The following is a 12,500-nucleotide window of genomic DNA, read 5'->3' on the forward strand; positions in this document are numbered from 1 at the left end:
TTATTTTTTTTTTCATAATTAATAGGCAGTACAACATATCCCACCATGATTTTTTTTTTTTTCTTGTTTTTTGTTTTTATTCTTTATTTTCTTAAAAGAAAATTGCAATACATTAATGAAAATGTCAATCAGTCTTAAAAACAAGCTTTATTTGCATCATGTAAATCTAATTTCTTATTTCTTGGAGAGAACTATGTCTGATTGGCCGGTTACTGTACGTCACAATGAATGATATTTGACTTTATTTGTGTTTATTATTTGAAGGAAGGTATCACATGAAGCCATTTCCTGTAGAAGCACTGCTTCCTCTTCCTCTTCAGGTCATGCGTATATCTCTTCATCATGTAGTCAGCTCTGCTTCTTCTTTCTTTCTTTCTTTCTGAGAGTTGTTTCAGTCTCCAGACGATGCATTTCAGTCGAAAGACATTATAAGGGCTCATCATTTACTTCCTTTCTGACTCTTTCACATTAGAGAGTACATCATCAAACCGAGCTGAATTCACCGTTTTAGCAGCATGCTCTAGAAAGGAGTAACTCAATCCTGTATTTATTTATTTCAGTTTTCCATTACGAAATGCCTTTTAAATGCAGACGCCACCCGAACACATAATAATAATTCTGGAAGAGATTTGCACATCACGTCCCTTTTCTGTGGTCTGTTAACGCTGCGTTTCTTTTGTAAGAACAAACTGTAAAGGCCGGTCGCTCGGAGGCGTCTCTTTTTCCGTGTAAATATTGACGGCATGGACTTTGTATAAAGTTTGACTTTGTATGTAAATATACACGAGTGTGAAGTTCTGCTCACTCATCTTATATTATTGATTAGGAGAACACTTGTTTGTATTTATGCCATCATATATGTGTCCAAACCAAACATTGGATATTGAATGTAACACATGTAATGGAATAAAGATTTTAATGAAATACCTATCAGATAACAGTCGTGTGTGTGTGTGTGTGTGTGTGTGTGTGTGTGTGTGTGTGTGTGTGTGTGATGAGGATGAGGTTTGTAGTTAGTAATATGAATTATTGAGACAGTGATAAAAAAAGAAAACATAAATAAAAATCATTTAAAACCCTGATTTGTGTTGGGTTATTTGAGATTATTAACATTAAGCCAGTAATTTTATGTTAGATAATAGTTTACCCAACAAACCAAATTGATTTTTTATATTTATATTTATTTAATTATATTTATATATATGCCTCATTAATAGTTTATGCTCAATTAATAGTTCAGACATATTTTTAAAAAATCAACTGCAATTTTATTATTATTTTAATAATAATAAAGTATTTAAAAACTATTAAATAACATTATTTTTAAAAAATATATATTTAGTATTATACGTTTTATTTAGTAATTTATAGAGCATTCATGCATGCATTTTGATGCATTTTAATGATTTATTTCCAGAAGTTTCCTGCACTAGATACAGTCAGAATAATAGATATATACGCATAATTAATCGCAGCAGATTAAGAAAATAATTTTGTATTACAAGTTTTCTAAACTGTTCTGTTTAAATATGCAAATGTAAAATTATCTAACTAAAGATACATGAATTTGCATGAATCTGAACACTGGAAAAAGCCAGCACAATACATTTTCACCATGTTTTTAAGAAATGCAAATTCAAGTCAAGAAGAAGTGCTGCTGAAGCAGAGAAAAAAAACCTTAAATATGCAAATACATCATTATCTAGTTAAATATGCACTAATTTGCAAACAATTCCAGAACAGAAATCTGAAGATTCTTAAAATGTAGAGTTAAAGATTTTGAATTTCTCTTTTTATCATTTCATAAATCAAAAACGACTGTCAACAGCCAGAAAAAAAAATGTTTTTCACAATGTTGTTTAGAAATTAAATATAATATGAATAAGGTGGATAATATATGAAAGAAAAAACTTGGTTAAACTCTTCAGAATTTAAGAATAAAGCTGTCAACTGTTTTAAGTTTGGTGTGTGTTTACTGTGGAAGAGGAGAAACAAACTTCAAAGATGTGGATTCAAGTTAAAATCTGATAAAGATTGAAGTGCAATAAAATGAACACTTTAATGTTTATTTTTGATGTTTTCTTTCCACTTAAAAAAAAAAATTTAAACTGACCATTGCATTTTCCTTTATCTTACCTTTAATTAAATACAGTGTTAGACTGATCCTGTTGTATTTCCCCTTAAAGCTGAAATGAGTTGTTTCTGTGTCCCAAAACATGAGAGAAACTCAATCCTGACTGACTCACACACTCACACACACACACACACACACACACACACACACATACACACGGGACGGTGTGTGAACTGCTGACTCACGTTCGCTCAAACAGCTCTGGATTCATGGCATTGATTTCCTCTCGTCTAAACCATCGCCATAAACACACACATCTCTCTGTGAGCGACCCAAAGAGGATCTGGACTCTTCAGTTAAACCTAAAGATGTCTCTCTGTCTTTCAATCAGAAAACATCAAAGCAAATGTCATCTTTTCCTTAATATCTTACTTCATGTTTCGTTTATTTTAAGTGGACATGATGTGTGCGTACCCAACTTCTTCACTTCCAAAAATTGTTTTCTTATCAAATCTTGTTAAATATTCAAACATTATTAAAACAAGATTAATTTACTTATGAAGCAAAATAGAAATAACAAATCTGGCAAAAATATTTGCAAGGAAAATAAACTTAACTCCAGGATGAACTAGTGTATTTTCCCAGTTGTTTGATTACATTAAGATTAATTGTAAAAAAAATTTTTGCAATGATTACAAAAGTTTTCCAAAATATTATGTTTAATTATGCAAACCTGTGATTATTTAGTTAAACATGCATGCACTAATTTGCATGAATTTCCAGAACAAATGTGTTATGTTAAAGGTTTTTACAAATCAAATCAAAGGGGGAAACTAGTTTATTTTTCTGATATTTGTTCTTGTTTAAAACTTAAACTCACTTAATTTTAATGCATTTTTTCAGAAAACAAGACATAATATCTTGCGCATCACGTATGTTAATAAAGATAAACAAGAATGTTTAGACATTTCTACATGGAAACGATACAAAAATATTAGTAAAATGGTATATACTGGCTTTGGTATTGTTTCTAATGTAATAACATCAGAAATAAATTTTTGTTTTACTTTTACATTTATGCATTTGACAGACGATTTTATCCAAAGCAACTCCCTTTGCATGAAGGTATTTATATTGTCAGGTCATTGAAATCCTGTTTGTGTCCCATGTAAGCATGCAGTATCTCAGGATCTGATGCCGTGAGCTCTGTTCTGGACAGCAGAAGGTTTTGTGGCCCCGTAAGGTTCTGGCTCTCGTCCCGCCGTGGGTTCCTGGGGTCCAGTGCCAAGTGTCCATCTTGCCTGGTTTGAAGCCTGGTGTTGCCTTATGCTGAACTTTCCGTGCATTGACACTCTACACTTTCCTATGGAAGCTTGTTTCTGCCACAAAATGTATATATATATATATATATATATATATCACAGTTCTGAGTTTTTGAGTTTTGAGTTCTGAGTTTTTGATTTAGTTTTTTTTTGCATGTTCATATCTCATACTTCTGGCTCATATCTCATAAGTCTTGCGTTTGCATCTCACAATTTTGTTGTTTTTGTTTCTGTCACAGAGTTTAAAATAATTATAAAAATGATAACTTTGATGTTTTATCTTGCAATTCTAACTTTTTCCTTCCAGTTCCGTGTTTATTATGACATACCAGAATTTATATCTCGTAATTCTGAGTTTTTATCTCATAATTCTGAATTTATATTTCATAATCCTGTTTTTATTCTGTTTATATCCAATAATTCTGAAATTATATCTCATAATTCTTAATTTATATATTGTAATTCTGAGTATATATCTCGTAATTCTGAGTATATATCCCATAATTCTGAATTTATATTTCACAATCCTGTTTTTATTCTGTTTATATCTGATCATTCTTAATTTATATCTCGTAATTCTGAATTTATATCTTGTAATTCTGAGTATATATCTCGTAATTTCTCAGTTTATATCCCATAATTCTGAATTTATATCTCATAATTCTGAATTTATATCTTGTAATTCTGAGTTTATATCCCGTAATTCTGAGTTTATATCCCGTAATTCTGAATTATATCTTGTAATTCTGAATTTATATCTTGTAATTCTGACTTTATATCCTTTAATTCTGAATTTATATCTTGTAATTCTGAATTTATATCCCATAATTCAAAATGTATTTCTCGTAACTCTGAGTTTTATATCTTGTAATTTTTAATTTATATTTCGTATTGCTGAGTTCATTCTGATTATATCCCGTAATTCTGAATTTATATCTTCTAATTCTGTTCTTATATTTAGTAATTTTGAGTTTATACCTCGTAACCCTGAGTTTATTCTGAGATTATATCTCATAATTCTGAGTTTATAATTCACAGTTCTGAATTTATATCTCATAATCCTGAATTTATATTTCATAATCCTGAGTTTATTCTGAATTTATATCTGATAATTCTGTTTATTCCAAATTAATATTGCAATTTTGTGTACAGTAAGAATTATGAGATAAAAAGTTGCAATGAGCTTTTTTATATTGTATATGGTGAAATGAGCTCCCATTGGCTCGTTCTACATAATTTCTCACTTTGTATCATGTCTTCATTTGTTGGTTCCTCCATCTTGAGTGTCAGATAACAAGTGTAAGATCTTGTATCTATGATGCATTTACATATTTTCAAGTTTTTTATTTGTACAAAGTAACTTACAAAGATTATTGGAGTATGTTTTACAAGAAAATACTATTTCAGACATTCTGCTTAAAAATCTCACACTTAATCCAACGTGTTACAGTACTTCTGTACTTTCTAGACCCCTTTTTTTTTAGAACTTTAGTTTTTTAATAGGATGGTGAGTTTCTGAATGATCACCATTACTGATCAGTCCGTGTGTTTTTCAGAAAACATCTTCAGCATTCACCAACAGTAGAGCGTTTGGCTTTACGGAGTGGCTTCATTGAGCTTCAGTGGCTTCATCTTCAGCAGAGCCAGATGGTCTGTTCTGGAGGATTAGCTTTAGTGTTTGTGTGCTGTTTAATGTTTGTTTGTTTAACGGGAAACATTTAAGCCTATCGTCTGGTTCCACTGACGTATGCGCACAGTTGAGGTTTTGCGACAACGGAGACGTTTTGGCAACAGCGAGTTGCCGTCTGTAGAACATAGACAGTAAAAGAAATGGACACAGCGACCCCATTGGAACTCAATTGAGACAAGTGAAGCCCATTTTTAGCGTAAACTTCCGTTTCTGACGCGCAGACTCAAAGGACGCTTGACGACGTCAGCAACCTGTCTGCCAGATGTAAATCTTCTAGTAGCTGTGCGTGCAAACTGCCATCGTTAATCTTGCAGAGACGGCGAGCTTGAGCGGGGAGTTCTTTGTCGTGAGTGAGCAGGAGTAAGTTTTCTGATTAATTATTTCGTATAGTATTTTAAAATGTAACGCCAGTACGCCATATTAAGTTAATTGCTTGCGAGCTTCTCCTCCTGTCTGTACGGTAATGTGACAGAGAGACGAGTGGTTATGACGCAATCGTTAGCCTATTTTTTACAAAAACTGTTTCTACAGGGCCATAATGTAACATAGAAGGTAATGGAGCCCTTTATACATTGTCGTGTATCTTTAGAAATAAATAATGGACAAACTGAGTCTTTAAAAGCCTCAGATGTAAACTTATTCTCTGTCAAAGTGACGCTAAAATGAATGGGAGTCAATGGGATGCTAACGCAAGTGAAGTTCTGCTACAAGATGGCGGCACCCGGCCGACTTCAACTTCCGGTCGACTTCCTTGCCGCCTGGTGTAGAAGATCAGATGGACTCCACATTGAAGAGGGTGATAACAACGCGAAGGCATCGGGCTAACAAGATGCATTTTATATCGTGACACTGAGCGTTTGTTTAAGTGCTTGGCACAACACCGGCATTCTAGATAGAGATGTAAATAAAGTTGGTGTCATGAACCCTTGCGCATGATTAGTAAAAGTATAACCTGTGGGGGAAATGGCGTTTTAAACCTTATTTTTTAGCGATTTTTTTTTTTTTTTTTTTCTATACATGCAGTTTTTATGTTCCGGTGACCAATGAAAGTGCAGTTCTGACTCTCTCACCATTTATTTAGTTAGGAGCTGGTCTTGTTAGTCCGAAATAGCTGCCAAGATGGCGGCCGAGTGGCACGACTTGCCTGAAAGGACTTTGGATGAACTCAGAAATAAGAAATATAAACTCCGAAAAAAATCAGGATTATGACATTTTAACTCAAATTAATGAGGTATAAACTCATTATTAAGAGATATAACCTCAGAATTAGGAGATATATATTATAAGAAATATAAACTCATGTTTATGAGATATTCTATCAAAGTATAATGATGAATGACATTACGTTTCAGTTCTCAACTGTTCATCTTTGAAAATGTACAGTAAGTGTGTTTTATCTGACGTGACCTTTAGCAGTGTTTGCTGATTCTGTGATGCTTTATGATTATCATCATCATCTCTACTGTAAGGATAACGATGAAGATGATGATGATGATGATGATGAACACGCACAACCTGAAAGGACTCATTGTTAGCTGAGATGTTGTCATGGCAACACAACCCAGAAGAGATGAAAAGCAGCTCTGCGTTTGTTCTTACAAACACGCTCAGATATTGATGAGTTATCACAGCCGCTCTTCTGATAAATAAGCTTTCGTGGCTGGTTATTTTTTCATCAGAAAACAAATGTTTGTTGTGTTTTTGGTCAATCTTATGTTAAATTGCCAGTGATTTTTGGCTTTCTCACATGGCCTTTGATTCCCAGAGAGAACTCAGACGGTGATCAATAATACATCCATCCATCAATACTGTCATATTCCCTTGTGTGAGACATCGGCTCACCTCCAACCATCACTATCCAGCACAGATTTCATCTAGGGTTTGGAAACAAACATCACTTATAGCTATAAGGTAAGTTTACTATGCGTGCCCCAAACAGGTTATGCTATATAAGTTCAAATTGAAAAACAATATAAATAAATAAATAAAACATTCCTATAACCTGCTGTTAAAAATAAATAATCAGGCGAGTCTGAAGAAGGGCGACCAACTTAAGCTAATTAAACCACAAAAAGCCCATTTATCTTTTAAATCTGGATTTGAAATAAAACAAGCATCATTTATGGCTATAAGGTCCTGTAAGATGCTTGCATTGGAAACTCAAACAGGAGTAGTTACCTTCTCAACACCAAAACTAGCTCTGGAGAGAGTGAAGAGGGAGTGTGTGTGTGTGTGTGTGTGAGAGAGAGAGAGAGAGAGAGAGAGAGAGAAGTGGTCCCCAGCTGAGCCTGGTTTCTCCCAAGGTTTTTTTCTCCATTCTGTCACCGATGGAGTTTCGGTTCCTTGCCGCTGTCGCCTCTGGTTTGCTTAGTTGGGGTCACTTCATCTACAGCGATATCATTGACTTGATTGCAAATAAATGCACAGACACTATTTAAACTGAACAGAGATGACATCACTGAATTCAATGATGACCTGCCTTTAACTGTCATTGTTTTCATAATGAATCTTGTTCAGTTGCTTTGACGCAATGTATTTTGTTTAAAGCACTATATAAATAAAGATGACTTGACTTGAGAGTGAGAGAGAGAGAGAGAGAGAGAGAGAGAGAGAGGGAGAGAGAGTGAGTCAAACCTGTGTAGAGAGAGAGTGAAGAGGGAGGGAGGGTGTGAGTGAGTGAGAGAGAGAGAGAGAGAGAGAAAGTGAAGAGTGAGGGTTTGCGTTTGTGCGTGTGTGTGTGTGTGTGTGTGTGTGTGTGTGTGAGAGAGAGAGAGACAGAGAGAGAGGGAGAGAGGGAGAGATAGAGAGAGAGTCAAACCTGTGTAGAGAGAGAGTGAAGAGGGATGGTGTGTGTGTGACAGAGAGAGACAGAGAGAGAGAAAGAGAGAGGTAGGCTGCAGATCGTCTTCGCGTCGCTATTGGCTTCTCGTTCCTCCGCGCCGCGCACCTCTCGCGCGCAGTGATGCTCGCACCTGGCGAAGGGCGGAAGACCCGCAGCATCAGCACCAGCGGATCTCCATGACGACAGCAGCACCTTCAGCATGGTGCAGAAATCCCGCAACGGCGGCGTGTATCCCGCCCCGCAGGCCGAGAAGAAGCTGAAGGTGGGTTTCGTGGGGCTCGAGGCGGGAGCGACGGAGTCGAGCCGAGACGGCGCGCTGCTGATCGCGGGCGCGGAGGCGACGAAGCGCGGCAGCATCTTGAGCAAACAGCGCTCCAGCATCTCCGGGAAGAGGCCGCCGAAGCGCAACGCGTTCTACCGACGCCTGCAGAATTTCCTCTACAATGTTCTGGAGAGACCTCGCGGATGGGCGTTCATCTACCACGCTTACGTGTGAGTACCATCACAACAAAGAGCTTCTGGAGACGCACTGGCATCATCTCGCTTTTGCGCGTGCTTTTGATGCGATGCTCAGCGGGGTCGTGATTCCTCGAGCGATACAAGAGATGCTGCTTTTATATATCCCTGCAACAAAAGGTTATGTTGTGCTTCTTTAACATTAAGTGTTCGGTTTAGAGCCTAAAGTACCCTTGTGTAATGATTGTGTTTGGGCTTCACATGTTTACAGTGTGGCAGGATTGTTCTAGTAGCTAGAACATGATGTGACTTTTCCTTCTCTGTTCTCTGTCTGTTCTCTTACTCCCAAAAAGCTATAAAAGCTAAAAAGCTTCAGATGAATATCTGCCCAAAGAGCTTTTATTTCCTAAAGTGAATCGTTCTGTTTGGGACTTCAGGCTGTTGTTCTTCATGACTGGGAACTGTTGTTATCTGCTGCATTCCTGTTGTGCATGTCATGCATTTAGCAGAAGTTATGGCAAGAGAAGATGCTGCAATTCTTTCCGGTCGCTGATTATATAATTCTAAAAGGATTGTAGCAATAGTGCGATGTTAATGGTATTAATAATTCAGTTTAGAGCCGGATTCATGATTACTGTGTATACATATGACTCCAGTTCCTTGTGGAAAAGTGTGAAATCTTTAACCCTCTGAAGTCCGAGGTGATTTTGAGGCCTTTGAGATGTTTTGACGGCAATGAATCATTCTGCTCGAGACTCGTGTTCTTCATGGTGAAGGTCTGGTAATTAACTGTCATCTGCTGCATTTCTGTTGTGCATTTCATGCATTTGACGGTTGTTAATTGGAGATTGTTTTAGCAGCAGAACATGGTTTCTGGTGGTTCATTATAACACTCTGAAAGCTTGTTTTGTGATATGAATAGATTTTATTCACCCAGAGAATCTTTTGACGCTCAGATTTCATGCACACATTGTGTTGGTGTTTGAAGGTTCTTGTTACAAGCTGAAGAAATCCAATCTAATGTAATTTAGAGGCACATCTCAAGCTTGAAAGAGATTTGGTTTCAAATTCCCCTGTTTTAGCTTATCCAGAGCTGTATTGTTTCTCATTCTCTTTTGTACCTCGTCCTGTATCATTATTATTAACCTGAGATCAGCATCAACCGCTGCATAATCAGAGCCACACACCAAAGACAGAAAGACAAGCAAACATCTGCAATCGCTTAAACACGCTGTAAAAACAGTTTAATCAGTGAAAATACCACATATGATCAGTTTCCATGCACTGTGGCATTGCTTTAAGATATCCCACAGTACTGACCGAATGTCAACATTATCGGTTGTTATATATGAAAGTGTAATGATGTGTTTCCAGTATGTTTGGTGATATCAGCTGCAGATGTTGCCTCTGTTTTGAGGCGATACCAGTGCGAGTATCTTCACAGCATTGCCCTCCGACCGCGTCTAATCTCACTCAATTAAGCGTGAGTCAGCGGCTCGTTGAAGGCAATGTGAGGCAGTTTCAGCACCGCGGCTTGTGAACAGCTCCTGTGACTCTCACAGCATCCTGAGACACAGATGCATGAGCAGGAACAGCACTGACACTCGCTGAACATAAAAAACCTTTTATAAACAAACATCATTATTGTTATGTTGCGCTCATTTTGATCTTGAGACGATTTTCATTTTCTTCAAAAAAGCTAGTTAATGTTATTGGATTGGACTCTCACATGGGGTATCATAACTTCACAAAAAATTATAATTTTTGTTCCTTTTTTTTACCTTTTGTTGTTTCTGGTCAGAAATGGCTGGCTTATGCATTTCTTGTTATGCTATATATATTATTACAACATTTTTTGTTGTTGTTGTTGTTTTTTTTAGCATAGGTTTTCTATTTGTCATTAGTCTTTGAGTAAAAAGTGCCAAAATGATTCACAAATAATGCTTTTTTCACTTTATATAAAATATCTTTATAGCAGTACTCGTCTTGCATTTTGGACATTTTTGCATTCTTTGTGATTATTTTTTTAAATGTTAAAAAAAAAAAATAATACCACCTCAGACAGCCCAAAACAACAACATGGACTCTTAATGGTATACTTAATTCCCTTAATAATGGTGAAATAATTAATAAATGAATAGTGCATGGTTATATTAATATGTTATGTTCTTGTATTATCATTCAGGTCTATAATATAATATGTTTTGTAATAAAAACCAGCCAATCATAATGTCTTTTAGCCATCTTTATTTATCTTTTTGCCTTCACCGCTAAAAATAAATAATTTCTCCCCTGTTTCTCCATATATGCAGTCTTTTGTTTCCTATCTGATGTACTGCACTTGTTTCTCTTTATCTGGCTTACTCTTTATCATCATTATATTTAATTAAACAATGGACTCATTAGTCAATGTTATCATAAATCCTGAGTATTTGGATTATATCTGGTTAAATTAGCAGTTGAGTGGGTGTAGATACAAGATTGGTTTCTTCATGGTTCCTCCAAAGCTTTCTTTCCATGCCATAAAAATGCTATACGTAATGCTATATTTTAAGCTAGAAAGCTAAGTGTTGATGTGGCATTAGGAACAGGACTGCACTCTTATTTTAGCTGCAGATGTGTCTAAACCACTGTGTTACCGTGTCGTGTCTGAGTAACACGCTCAAGTCAGCAAAAACTGCTAATCGTAGTAGACAGTTTGGAAACCAGAGAGGATGAGTTAAATAAATAAATGACTCAAAACTGCTGCTCTTACTGTGTTTTAGAGCTGCTGATGTTCACCAAATAACAGCAGTAAAGTCGTGCAATGTGAGTATTTCACAAAGAAAATGCAATTGAAGCTATCATGCACTTAAAAAATTAATAAATAAATAAAATAAAATGCTGAAAAAAAAAAAAAGTTGCCAGAACCTTAAAATGTAAAATATATTTTTAGAAATAAAAAAGGTGAAATATGACATTTTATGTTTTCCTGATTGAAATTAAGTTTACGGTAAAAAAAAAAAAAAAAAAAAAAAAAAAAAGGAATATTATATTGCATTACCTTAAATAGTTAAAATTATTAAAATGTGTTTTGTACACAGAGGAAGATGAATCAAAGATCATCACAATGTTGAAACACTAATATATAGAAGGTGCACCCTGTCATTCAAAACACCATAAAATAATGCAATAAACATGCAATTAATAACAGAAAATGTAATATAACAAACTCTAATGTATACAATGAATAAGAAAACCATAAGAAGAAACTGGTATTTGAATGCAAGACAATGTTTCACACAAGAACTTGTGCCACAATTCACAATTTTAAATACCCAAATCAGTGTTTTATTGTAGGATTCCCATTAGATTCCCGTTAGATTTAGAGCAGTTTTGCACATATGTAAATTAATCATTAACCAATTAATAATTTTTTACTGCAGTATTTTACCATTCAAATTAGAATAGTTTTTAGCAGTGTAGCTTTCCAGACGGGTTTTTTAGTTTTCACTAGCTTTTTTGTGAAAATACACTTTTGCATCGTCTTGTGTGTGTGTGTGTGTGTGTGTGTGTGAGCTCTCAGCTCAGGTGTGAATCAGGCACCACCATTTAAGTTTGCTGTGAAAAAAGCAGCATGGTCTCAGGCCATCGGCCCTGCAGCGATCTGACACACTCCGGTTCATGTGGAGCTGTTAGTGTACCACACCAGCTTCTTTTTCCACTCTTCATTTGGTTTGCAAAAAAGCTTGAAATATTGCCAAACTGGTTTGGAATAATCAAGACTTTCCACTCTTCCACTCACCGGGGCTGCGTTTATTTGATCAAAAACATGATAAAAATTGTGAAATATTATTACAATGTAAAATAACTTTCTAGAAGAATTTTCTGTGTGAATATCTGTTAAAGTGTAATTTATTTCTGTGTATTTCCAGCATCATTCCTCCAGTCTCCAGTGTCACATGATCATCAGAAATCATGAAAATATACTGATTTACTGATTCTGATTATTATCAGTGTTGAAAACAGTCGTGCTGCACAATATTATTTTCAGAAATTTTTATTTTTAAGAATTCACAGATGAATGGAAATTTCAAAAGAACAGCATTTATTTGAAATAGAAATCTTTTGTAACAT

The 12,500-nt window shown here is 35.4% G+C and overlaps 2 protein-coding genes across 30 annotated transcripts in view; one reads left to right on the forward strand and one right to left on the reverse strand.

The window, feature by feature from the left end:
• The window catches only part of LOC128016054 (ral GTPase-activating protein subunit beta-like), a 24,620-nt gene extending 23,692 nt beyond the window's left edge, over positions 1–928 (forward strand). For both annotated transcript variants that reach the window (XM_052600402.1, XM_052600403.1), the window contains one exon: positions 1–928. This exon is cut by the window's left edge and continues 478 nt beyond it. The gene's annotated coding sequence lies outside the window, so the exon portion shown is untranslated.
• The window catches only part of LOC128016052 (uncharacterized), an 87,021-nt gene that overhangs the window by 54,415 nt on the left and 20,106 nt on the right, over positions 1–12,500 (reverse strand). The gene's annotated exons all lie outside the window — the stretch shown is intronic.

This window comes from Carassius gibelio, chromosome A6 (assembly GCF_023724105.1).
Source record: "Carassius gibelio isolate Cgi1373 ecotype wild population from Czech Republic chromosome A6, carGib1.2-hapl.c, whole genome shotgun sequence".
NCBI classification, from domain to species: domain Eukaryota; kingdom Metazoa; phylum Chordata; class Actinopteri; order Cypriniformes; family Cyprinidae; genus Carassius; species Carassius gibelio.